Source organism: Watersipora subatra, chromosome 3 (genome assembly GCF_963576615.1).
Source record: "Watersipora subatra chromosome 3, tzWatSuba1.1, whole genome shotgun sequence".
In the NCBI taxonomy this organism is placed as follows: domain Eukaryota; kingdom Metazoa; phylum Bryozoa; class Gymnolaemata; order Cheilostomatida; family Watersiporidae; genus Watersipora; species Watersipora subatra.
The window spans coordinates 63912372-63925778 of NC_088710.1; the positions used below are offsets into that span (position 1 = coordinate 63912372).

General features: G+C 35.5%; 1 long non-coding RNA gene and 1 pseudogene across 1 annotated transcript; one reads left to right on the forward strand and one right to left on the reverse strand.

Moving 5' to 3' along the window:
- LOC137390869 (caldesmon-like) lies at positions 1–11354 on the forward strand (annotated as a pseudogene).
- On the reverse strand, positions 4669–6120 carry LOC137391843 (uncharacterized). The gene is made up of 3 exons (XR_010978179.1): positions 5955–6120; positions 5057–5149; positions 4669–4916 (listed from the first exon to the last, which is right to left on the reverse strand). It is a non-coding gene; the product is annotated as an uncharacterized lncRNA (long non-coding RNA).
- Positions 11355–13407: the final 2053 nt, after the last annotated feature.

Sequence of the window (13407 nt, forward strand, 5' to 3'; positions counted from 1 at the left end):
ATGACCTCTAAAACTACCCAAGGGCAAGAAGGCCGGGATAAGGCTGTTGCTGATATGTTTGTTATGATGGATGAAAAACTAACAGGAGAATTGCTTCCTCAAAATGTGCAGGCTGCCCATGAAATGATTAGAATGGGAGGAATTAGTCTACCTCAGGTTTGTAAAGCTTTTTAATGTTTTTAATTAAGCTTGTTAATCATTAATACTGAATGCATGTTTGCTAATTATAATACTTTTACAAAAGATAACACGAACAAGGTTTTATGGTGCTAGGTGAAAGCGGCAATGCAATACACATGTCTAGACCCCAACTTCTGTGAAGAATGGGAGTTTCTTGATTTACTCAAAGAAATGGACAGACAATATTATCTTGTGCAAGACTTTAGATGGGAGTTTTCGATGTTGGATGTTGATGCAACAAACACAATTACAGAAGCTCAGGCTAGGCAAGCTTCAGCTTTATTAACCTGAATTGTAAAATTTTGGTCAATTTGTCAAGGTGCTAAAGTACCACTTTAAATTTCATTACTATTCAATTTGTTGTCAAATGCTTATCAAAAATTGTTACTTAAACTCGATCATCTTGTTTTAGATGGTTTATGCAATCAGTTCATGGCGAACAATTTTCCTGGCAACGGTGGGAATCTTTTCCTAAATCTCGACCTGCACCTGGCACTAAAGTATCATTTGCTGAAATAGAAGTAGATTTGTGCAACATTCCATGTCGTACGGACGTTTTGCTTGAAGTGGAAGAAGAAAAGAGAAAAAAAAAGGTTTGAGTTATTCTAGAAATATTTGCTATTATCTTTTTTCCTCTAAAATATCTTGGTGTTCAAGGTTGCCATCAAGGTTGGTGGTACATTGAAAAACGAACTTGTAAGATCTTTATTTTTTGCTCTATAGAAGCAGAGCGAAAAAAGCGACTAGAACAAGAAAAGCGCAAAAGGATGAAGGAGAAACTAGAGCAGGACAAACAGAAGTTATTAGAGGAGCAGAAACGGATTCAGGAAGAAAAAGATAGAATTGCTAAAGAAAACAAGCAAAAAGACGATCTGGTTTGTCAATATATTTGCTTCTGATTAATGTCAGCCATTTAAATAAGTTTTAGTGGTAATTAGTCGTTTTTGGCTAATATTTTCAGAATTTCACCTTTATTTATAGGCTAAGACAAAAGCAGCCGAGGCTCAAAGAATCAAGGAGGCTGAGGTACAGTATACCATTCTTGCATAGAACTCTTCTCCTCATTTTAGTATATTACTCTATAAAATGACATGCAGTTTATCCACAGCTCTGAATTTAAAACGTAAAAATTAAAACATGGTTATAAAAGTTTTTATCTTCAGATAAAGTAGTCCATGAACAAAACAAAACCGTTTATAGTCAAATAAAATTATTTTTCCTTTAAATAAAATACATGCTCAGCTCTGCCGTTATAATAAATGTTTTTTACAAAGAGCTTTTAAAGTTATTTTAATAACTCATCTGAATAACTGTGAAAGTCACTCTCTGCTCTGATTGGTTAATTTTTTCTGTTTAGGCAGATGCTTTACGGCGAGAAGAGGAAGAAAAAAAGCAAAGCGAGGAAGAACGAGATGCATTCATTACTTCTATATTTGTATATTCTGTTTTAAAGTTACTCTCATGAATTTCATACAGTTTTATCATTAAGACTTGTCTCTGAGCTTTGGTGTTCTTTTCTGACCCCAGAGATAAACTTTAGCTCATCACGTTGTATTTTAATGTGTAACGTTTTACCGCTTTTCACATCTTTATAGAACGACACCGACGAGAAAAGGAGGAAAACGATCGAAGGAAAATTGAAGAGGAGGTTTGTAGTCCTGTTCACTTCACTGTTAGAAATTGATGATACATTATCATGCACTAATCCATTTATAGTTGGAATGTGCTACCTGTAATCAGCTGAGAAAAAACATTGATTGACAGTAATTGAATAAATATGTATTATTGTTGTTTAAGATTTCATACGCGAGAAGTTCAGTTTATGACTTTGCATGGCTTTATAAGGACTTGATAAGGACTTGATAAGGACTTGATAAGGACTTGATAAGGACTTGATAAGGACTTGATAAGGACTTGATAAGGACTTGATAAGGACTTGATAAGGACTTGATAAGGACTTATCATATGAATACAATTTTTGTAGTTGTGGTCATAATTAGGTCAAACAATAATTATTATAATAATATCAGTAGCGTAAATTGGAAAACTAATTTCTTGATTGCAAAATTAATATTGCTCTTTGAAATATTCTATATTATTTGTTTTGCGATATGAAAATTTTAACCTCTAAATGGATAAGATTATGTAGGTATGGAAATGATTGTTCTGATACATTAGAGACAGATCGTTCTTGCAGCACCTAGACTTCAATATCATAGTTACTAGTTACTGCTGTTAAGAATTGAGGTCTATTTTGAAACCTATATAATGACGACAGTAAAAAAGAGAAGTTCAGGAACTCCTTGCTTTATTAGCTGGAAGTGTTAAAAATAAGGCAATGGCGGTTGGTTATTCATTTTGTTGTATATTTTGTAGGATTTAGTTATTAATTTTATCTATTATTTTAATTGTTGTAGGAAAAACTAGAAAAACTCCGCCAGGAAGCTGAGGAAAAATGACGAAAGGCTGAAGAAGAAGCTAAAGATATTGAAGCAACCGCTGAGGTAAGGATTCCGATATATTCTTAATGATACTTTACCCATATTTGAGTATTCACTATGTGATACCATCCTCTGAAGCTAGTTTTGTGGTTGTGACATCATGGTTACTCAGCCAAGCCAAGTAGGAACAAATGATATCTGTCAAAAAGGCAACCTACATTGTGATGAGTGGAGTAAATCTTGTACTTGGTTAGGCTGCAGCAAAGGAGGAGGCTGATGCGAAACATGCTGCTCGTGAGGCAGTTGAGCTACGGAAGAGAGCACAGGATAGTAAGAGTAAAAAGGAACTTGAGGAAAAGGAGGCCGAAGCACTTCGACGACAAAAGGAGATGAAAGAGAAGAAGGTTCGGGCAAATCTCAAGGTGGCAATCAAGAAGAGGAAACGGGTTCCTCTCAAGACAGGAGTTGATGAATTTAAGAAAGCAAAGTTGGAGGACTATGATGGGGATGTTCCTGTCGCAGAGCAGCTACTAAAATTAGCCTCCGCTAAAGATCGTATAAGTCTATCCAATGTTGGTCGCACATCTAGTCTACCTTGGGTTTTATCTCAGTGTGGAGGCCTATATTCAGATCTGTGTTTACTTCTACCTACGCATATAAAATAGTCAGAAGTGTATTTTTTAACATTGGTTTGGTCAACTTGTTGAGATCATACAAAAGCGATGCAAAAACTTCATAAATTTTTGCTTAACCGACATTTCCAGGTAACAGTTAAGGAGTTGAATAAGGTCAACTGCTGCTTTAGCGTAGTGTCTAGCTTCCACCTGAGCGCGCACTAGACATCATAGTTCATCCTAGACATCTTACTTTCCATAGGAATTTAATTTTATGTATGATATTTCTGTCTTTTTCAGTTGCTAAAAACAATTTCTAACCAAATTAAACTTTTGTAGAAAATGTAAAACTAAGTGATGATGCAGTACGAGTAATGAGTATGTCTTGCTGACAAATTTATCAATGATGATGGTTTTAACGCTCCAATTTTTCTTTTTAAAGAAAAAGATTGCGTTGCTGATTTCGCAGTTTTTTTATCTATCAATTAGAAAGTAACATAAAGCCTTTCTTCATTTTTACCTGCAGGTACCTATAGACCATGGTTTATTATGCAGATACCTATTATAGACCATAGTTTATTATGCAGGTAACTATAGACCATAGTTTATTATACAGGTACCTATAGATCAGGGGTGCCCAAATACTTTTGCTGGAGGGCTAAACAGGTAACCAGGCCTTATCAGGAGGGCCAGGCATGAATATAGCTGTATATATGTATGTGTATTTTAAGTAATGTGTAAGTAAACATATATACATGAACATAAACACGAAAGTAACAAGGTGTAACATAACAACATATGTAGGTTTATTCTCAACAAAATCTACTGCGCAGAAGAAGTATCTGTAATATTAATGAGACACATGGAAGCGAGTTTGCTTTGCAGTTATTGCTGCAATATCTGGTTTATCTTTGGTTACTGCTACGGCTAAGAGCTGTTGAGTATGTCCCTCTGTCAGTACACTCCCATACCTACTTTTTATAAATGTCAGCTTTGAAACATTGATTCACACAAGAAGGTTGTATCAAAGAAAGCAAGTAAGTGCATTGCCATATTGCATAGCATACAATACTTTTCCTGTACAACAGGTTGCGTTCAGAACCTACAATAGCTTGCCCAGCTAATTGAGCTTTAGCCAGTATATCTGCCTTTAAATCACACAGTTCTAGTTCTGCCAAGTGTCTGAACATGAGGAAAGTTATTAACTTGGGCTTTCCAAAGCTGATGTGCCTGAAATGGGCACGCAACCAGCTCAATAATGCCATTGATACTATCGAAGGAAGCAAAGCGACGCTCCATCTCTGAAGAAACATCAATGAGAAAAGCGCGTGCTGCTGTAAAGTCCACAACATCATCACGACCATTCACAAATTCTCTGATGATTGGAAAGTGGTTCGTATCACTGTTTATGTCCTCGTAAAAGCAGTGGAGTTTGTCTTTAAAAGATGTTACTGTCTGCTAGAGTTCTACCACATTACGACCTTCGCCCTGCAACTTCAAATTTAGGTCATTCAGATGAGCCAAAATGTCTGTCAGAAAAGCCATGTCTCCCAGTGAATGCTCCGATCTGAGAATCTCTAAGAATCGTTCTGCTGCATCTCCTCCAATTTTACTAAAAAACTGCTCAATATGCTGTCTTACAGTCCATACTTTTTGCAAAGCTCTATTCTTACTCAGCCATCTGCACAAGTACATTAAAGTACACTTTATAGAAAAAATAATTGACAATATTCACAACTTTGCAGTGCTTTGTTACCTCATCCTAATGTAATGAAAATAAGTATGTCAAATATAATTCGAAGATAGCAATATGGTACTAACCTGATATTGTTGTGTACTAACAATTCATCACACTGAGAATCAGACCTCTGTTGAAATCTTTTAAGCTGGCGGTGTCGTAGAGATGATTTTGATCTGAGAAAGCTTATTAGTTTCATTATGTCCAGCATAAGACTTCCATATTCATCTTTCAGTTGTGCACAGAGAATGCTTTCGTGTATGATACAATGAAATGCAATCATCTGAGGATTGCTATCTTTCAAGTGATTAACAAAACCAGAATATACACCTACCATAGCTGGGGTGCCATTTGTTGCTACAGAAATTATCTTATGCATTGACACTTTATGGGAGTCCATGTAAGCCTTGAATGAATGATATATATCTTCTCCAGTCGTACGTTCCGTCAGTGGAATAACTGCTGCGAGGTCCTTAGTAAACTTGTTGTTGAGATAATACCGAACAAACATACTCACCTGAGCAACATCGTTTATGTCGGTACTCTCATCTACTGCAACTGAAAATGATTCACACCTGTTCAAGTTATATATGACACCTTTATTCACACGATTGGCAGTAGCTTCTATCTGTCATGCACACGTATTCCTAGATAGCGGTACTGACTGAACAGCTTGCTGAATATCTAGCTTTTCAAGGTAGAGCGCTTGAGCGGCTGAAACCATGCATTCTTTGTCTCTTTGAACAGTTCGCTGTGGCCATACTTGCCAACTCTCACGCATTGGGCGTGAGACTCATGCAATAACCCCAAAGAAAAAATGAAAATGCGTGAGATTTTTGCCCCAATTTCCACAATTTTATATATACTATCATTGATACATCAATTGCCCCAAAACAGAATCTCACGCATTGCCCCACTCTTGGGTTGGCAGGCCTGGCTGTGGCTGTGTGGAGCCTTTTCCTTGGCAATTTTATAACAAACCTTATAACCAGCGGTAGCTGCTCTTTGTTGCAAGCTTGTAGCTCCCCTCATCATAGCCATTTGTCCATTAGCCTGCCTTGTTAATCTATCAAGCTGTTCTTGCCTCCTAGCTGTACCTGAAGGAAATCTTCCGTCATAGTCAGGATGGTTTTGACATTTGCTACCTTGTTTATGGGCTTTATAGCAACTGACTTATTGCATATCAAACATATAAGTTTCTCTTTTAATTTATGAAAAAAATAATTGTGTAGTCCATTCTAGATTAAAACGTCGGTTTTCTCTGTCTACTAATCTCTGAGCCATGATTGCTTACGAATTATTCTTTCAAGTCATTAGTCATAGTAGAAGTCTTGAAAACGCAAGCTGGGAAATTCCCTGTAGGTAAAAAACTAAAGTTGAACCAATCTCAAATGGGGGACTGTTGGATATTCCGTAATCAAACAATTATGCTGAGAAATCTCCCACACTAATGCAAAACTAAACTTCACTATTGTCAATAATGCTTGTCAGGTGATTTCAGATAACTACCGTACTTTTCGGACTATCAGCCGCTACTTTTTTCGATGTTCTGAGCCATACGGCTGATTTAGAGACTGCGGCTATTAGGTAGGTATGCGGTTTTTTCTTTCTCCGCTAGGGTGCATTAACAGGAATCTTCGGCTAGTGCGCCTCAAGCGGTGAAAGAAAAAACGAAACAATGCCTAACGGTACTGTTCCATTAGGCACTGGGTTAAAAAGCGTTGGTTAATAACTTAATACGAAACAGTGCCGAACGGCACTGTTCCGTTTTAACTAGCAAAGTTGCTGACCTGATAAAAGCGCCTTCATGAGTTCTGCGGCATATACAAAAGGTGCGGCCTATGTATTGTTTTATAACCGTTTTTTTTAAATAAATCAAATAAGGCTTATATAGCGGTGTGGTTAATAGTCCGAAAAGTACGGTAATAATTACTACTGATACAATAACAATAATGCGTTGCCAAACACTCTTTAAAATTTGCTAAACATTGAAAAAAATCACAACAGCTGAGTGGCCTGATAAAAACAGCTGGAGGCATACCTGCCAACTCTCACGCATTGAGCGTCAGACTCACGCAATCACCACAAAGTAAAAATGGAAATGCGTGAGATATTTGCCCCAATTTCCACAACTTTATATATACTATCATTGATACATCAATTGCCCCAAAACTAAATCTAACGCATTGCCCCACTCTTGGGTTGGCAGGCCTGGCTGGAGGGCCTGATCAGGACCGTGGGCCTCCATTTGGGCACCTGGGCTGTAGACCATACTTTATTATACAGGTTCCTATAACCCATAGTTTATTATAAAGGTACCTATAACAGACCATAGTTTATTATACAGGTACCTATAAACCATAGTTTACTATGCAGGTCCCTATAGACCAGAATTTATTATACAGGTACCTATAGACCATAATTTATTATACAGGTGCCTATAGACCATAATTTATTATACAGGTACCTATAAACCATAGTTTGTTATACAGGTACCTATAGACCATAGTTCATTATACAGGTACCTATAGACCATAATTTATTATGCAGGTACCTATAAACCATAGTTTGTTATACAGGTACCTATAAACTATGGTTTATTATGCAGGTCTCAATGATGCTATGGATGCTCGACAAGTCAAACAACTGGAAGAAGCGATGAAGTTTGTGAAAACAAATGGATTCGAGCAAGACATGCAACCAGAAATGATTGAAGCCAGCAAATTACTTCTCCGATTGCGACGACTGGAAAGAATACGAGCGGAAATTTTAGAATTAAAGCAGTCGACGGTGGCAGAAATTTGAAGTTATTCTGCTCCACCAGTTATTGTGCAATCTGTCATGGTCGGGACATTTCTTCTCCTTGGTCACGCTGAGAAAGAAACCAAGGTACACACGTGCAGTTTCATGTGCTGCCAGTTGTAGAGTTTGCTTATTGTGATAGCGCTTATATAGCCATAGGGTTATTTTAAAGTTATTTCCTAATGTTGTGTGTCTAGGAGTAGAAGAAAGTGCAGGCATTGGTCGGAAAGACAGGAAAGGAGGGTCTGAAAAGGCGTTGTCTAGAATATGATCCAGCATCGTTACTTGCCAAAATGGATATTGCAAATAGAGCCAAAGAAAAGATGGCTGCCTTTGAACTGGATGATGTCAGGGATGTATCAGCTGGAGCTGCTACATTCTATCTATGGGTGAGTTTTGTCCCACTGGGATGGTTAAAAACTATGGCTTTTTAGTTCAGATTATTTGCGGAGCACCGCAGTCCGATTGGTACAACTGAGTCAGATTGGTTCAGTTGGGTTATGTAGTCAAATGGCATATACCGGTATACGCCAATATACAACATATACCGGTATATATATATATCGTTTTTAGACTGTTGATTATATAGATGTGTTGTGTAGACTGTTGATTATATATAGATATGTTGTTTAGACTGTTTATTATATATAGACATGTTGTTTAGACTGTTGATTATCCCACGACCAAACACGAGCGAAGCGATTGTTTGAGAGATTTATGATAAATGCATGTGCACACAACTCACAAAAATTATTCATCAACACTGTCGCAAACCCTTGTTCCGAAATCTCATCAACAAATGTAACCATTTTTCAATGGAGTCGTTTAAGTATAATAACGATACAAAACACATATAAACCTATTTGAATATGTTACCAAGTCTTTATTATTTGTAGACAATATCCTAAACCTTACCCATTTGATCGGATTATACACAAATAGACAGATTAATTTGGCCTAAATTCGCAATAAAAAAACTTGACAAGCTTTTTTAATCAAAATTAAGACCGGCCAACGATACCCTAATAAAGCCACACGACAGATAGTATAACTATTAAGCAGGGCACATTTCACGAGAAAAACGTGCTCATTTCACCAGTTTATAGCATTGTCTAATTGCCGAAGATTTCTAATATTTTTCCGTTTTTAATATCTCACAAAAATATTTAATTATTCGACTTTATAAAATTATTATAAGAATAATCATTCAAATTTATTTATCTGAAGGTTTCTGTAATAAACGTAGACCGTTTGAGGCGTAGACCAATTTACAGGTACGAAACTGTGTTACACAGTTTATCAGCCTATGTTTTTTTCCAATTATCGAAGGTTTCGTTAAATTATTTAAAAGGTTAGCCGAAATTCTTTATATCTTATGTACAAGCTAGGGCCGAACTACATGACCTGAACATTTTTTTATTTTGCTCCAGTTTGCAGAAAACTTCCAGACGCGTGAACGCTCATACTTACTTTCTGCTAAATCGCTATCAAAACCTTTCTACATTCAACACAACCAACTTTCAAACTGTGTATATTACACAGCAGCTTGGCATTTTTTTTTCTAATATTGCATTTCAGAGATATAATAAACATATTTCCTTATTGCTGTTGTTAAATTATATACATTACAGTAGGTTAGGCCTACAGCTTTAATTAATATTCATTTTATTGTTGTAAAACATAGGTTTGAGATAGTAGTAGATAAGGTGCGATTTTTTTACAACCTTTTGTTTTGCATAATTGACTTTTTGAAATTAATTTCAAAACAACTTGACAACTACCATGGACATACAACTTCCCAGAACACCACGTCGTGGCCGACGCAGTGGCCGTCCAGGTATCTCTCAATTATTACAGCTCAATAGGAGAATAAACAGAAGGTCCTCACGGCAACCATCAACATCAAATGCTAATGTTCAACAACACGCTACTCACATTAATAACAACAACTCATCTGATTCAGAGAATTTTTTAGTAGATGTTGTAGGCGATGTAAATGACATGGACCTGGCAGCCCTTTTGTTTCCAGATGATGATCATGATTTTATGCACATCATTGACCCTGAAAATATTGCACAAAACAATATTGCTTCTCCCAATGCTGACCTCCTTCATCACATTCCTCATTTTCAATCTTTAGATTGTCCTGATTTTTAAGAACTGCGTAACAACTTTCTAGGCCGACTTGACAACAACATATCGCAGCTCACACATACTGGATGTAATGAGAAACATTTCATTACATACAATGCTCAAATACAACTATGTCATACGTGCCAACAAGTTCCCCCTGTCAAATTCCTAGATTACTACAATTTCCTTTTTGAAGTCGTGCTCCCTCAAATTTATTTTATATCATCTCGAACAACTCTCATTTACACTATACTCTGTGAATTCCTGCTGACAACTACTTTTTCAACAACCAGCACTACCCTTTCTTTTTTCCATTATCACTTATTCCATTATCTGGTCGTGGGCTGTTTGACAGGGGAATTTCTAGTATATAGATATGTTGTGTAGGCTGTTTATTATATATAGATATGTCGTGTAGGCTGTTTATTATAAATAGATACGTTGTGTAGGCTGTTTATTATATATAGATATGTCGTGTAGGCTGTTTATTATATATAGATATGTTGTGTAGGCTGTTTATTATATATAGATATGTTGTTTAGACAGTTTACATATAGATGGATTATTAAATGTGACACTCTTTCTGCACACTCAGAAAATGATGAGTCTCAGACAAGTCCTGTTTTTTATTCATTTGTTTCATAACTTTCATTAACGAGGAGTGAGGCAGACCGTGTGAAATATATTTTGAGCAATTAGCAATGAATTAAACAAGTATACCTGCTTTAGGGTAACAGGTCATAATTACGGTTCAGTTTGCAATGAAACCATTTAATTCTCGTGAGTGCTAAAATCAAATTTCTACTTCCAAAAGTAGTATGGTGGTTTTCATTATCAAGAATAACAGATAACAGAATAATAGTAGTCTGATAACAGCTCTGGTTTTTCTTTCGCTTAACATTTGCTTTGTCTCTCTAATAGGCGAGTAACATGATAGAAGAAGCTGAAATGATGGATGCACAGAAAGAGAGAGATTCTAAAAGTAGAATGGATGATGTTCTCTGAGCAAAAAACTTTTGAAGCTCTTCCAAATCAGATTTTATAACTTAATTAAATATATTAATTAATATTATTAATATATTAATAATCAAACAATATTTTACAATATTTTCAAAATATATTGAGCTTGTTATTATTTTAGATTTTCAATGATGTAAAGCCCTTCAATTAGCTGATCGAAAAAATTCAAGCAGAAACTTATTGTGATGGAGTTGTCATTTCTTATTCTTTTTCATACTTGTCCTCCCTTATCTGCTGCATTCTATTTTATATCAGATTCTGCAGTTGATTTCTAATTTTATAAGTCTGTGCATTATTTACTATTGGGAGGGAAAAAATTAGGTTGCCATGCTATTTATCTATGCGACATTGTCATTGCTGAAGGTGCTTAAACAAGCCCTGCTCCTAACAATCATAACAAAATACAACATGTCATCTATTAGCCAAGATCTTAGAAATGTATCAAGAGGTCAGATGGTAAAATATGTGTAGTTTTTTATAAAAGCACCAGGTTTGGGCAAATATAATTTTGGTCTTAGATCAATCAGCACCAATTCGCATAAAAATAATTATGAAAAATTGATGAACTTTAAAACTAACAAAAACTCAATAAAAAGAACTTCACAAGCTTTTTAGTATTAAACCATCTGACTTGAAAAGACATTTTCATAACAGAACATAGTCCTGCTACCTGGCTTTGACATTTATCATAGACATCGATGGCTGCATTGCCCAGCGTTAGGAAGATTTCAACTTAGAATTTGATCAGGAAGTCGACTTGAAATTTGATCAGGAAGGCCTCGACGTAGAATTTGCAGCGTGTGCATGCATGAATAAAAACAACAAAAAGATACCTGGTGATGTGCGCCACATGATGCCATCTTATGACCTGAACCATGTGACTTACATTTAGTTTTCTTGTTCAATTTGGGCATCAGTCTATGAATGCAAATCTTCTCTCAGTATATCAACTTACATTCGTAAGGTCAACATTAGACAATGAAACTTCCATTCATCATTCTCTTTACAAGGCATGCACACATGTTGCAATGATAACATCAGCCTAGTAAGGTTTCATTTAAAGCGAGAGATTATCATCTCTAGTGATGAAAGAGCTTATACGCAATAAGCTATTGTTTCACAAGCATTTTATTACTTGCAATTAATCTCCTAATTTTCTAACAAAACTCCCTTTTTTACATGAGATTTTTGACACGAGAATGTTGGTGTTTCTATGTTTAATGAAACATGTGATAGGGTGTGACTCAAACTATTGTACTACTGATTTATTACACCTTTATACTGGGCCAATAATTTATTAATAATTTCAATCGCTAAGCAATGCTGTTGCCCAGCAACTTTAAACTGATTACAGATTTTATATTTCATTTATATTTGAGATTAAGAAGCGGCTGTTTTGTTGTGAAACCTTTGCAAGTCAAAAACCGTATTAACTGAAATCTGATAAAAAAAGGACTATTGTCAGAAACTGCGCAAGGATTTATTGTCATGTACGCGATGCGTAGAGGTATGACAATTAATGTCTGAGAGCTATACTGGCAGAAAATTTAATTCAAACTTAAAAGGCTGCCTCAATAAAGATGAGAAGAGATGAGTTAGCTGACAATGTGTACACCTGAGATTTAGGCTCATGGTAATTTGACGCCCAACTAAAAAAATTTCAGAATTTTTAAGAGGAATATAAAAACCCAACTGTGAATCAGCACAAACAATTTATTCTAGTTTACTTAAATTTGAAAAAGTTTCTATGGAGAGTTGAAGAGCCATACATTCTTTCTGCATTCACATCCCAAGTTATGCAGTACAAAGATTGTTATTTCTGTTTCCAAAGTTACCCGGTATGATATCTTAATATCAAAAAATGCAATATCATAAATAACCAACACCTGCAGACCATTTTTAAATGATACTATGCAATACAAGTACATATTTAACCAATAGGTTTCAAGCTAGTTGACTGCATTTTGTATTGCAGAATCTAGTCGATCCTTTTTGATTTGTTATACAAGATTTGGTATTGGAAGGAAGCGCTGATGTTGTACACACTTTGTAAATTTTTTCGTGAGAAATGCAGCATCATTGAGCATTATTTTTAGAATTAATGTCAAGTTATCAACTGCTACAAGTAAACTGTTTCAGATCTGTAGGCTACTTCATCAATTAGTCAGTTATCTACAAATTTGATTCAATGACACAAAAGAACATGCAATACATAATATAAACCATTATATCTATTACATATATTATAAATGTATCTCATTAAAGTTATATACATAATATAAACCTTATAAATAATATAAACGTTATCTCACTAAGTTATGCTAACCTGGCTAAAAAGTTAAAATATTAAACAGTGAAACCCAAGATATATAGAGAGAAATATTTCTTCAGTTCTTATTAATGTTTAACTTGAATGTAACTTGGCATTTCAAAAAGTCTGCTTTAGACCAGTGTTTCATCATACAGAAACTGAGCCTTT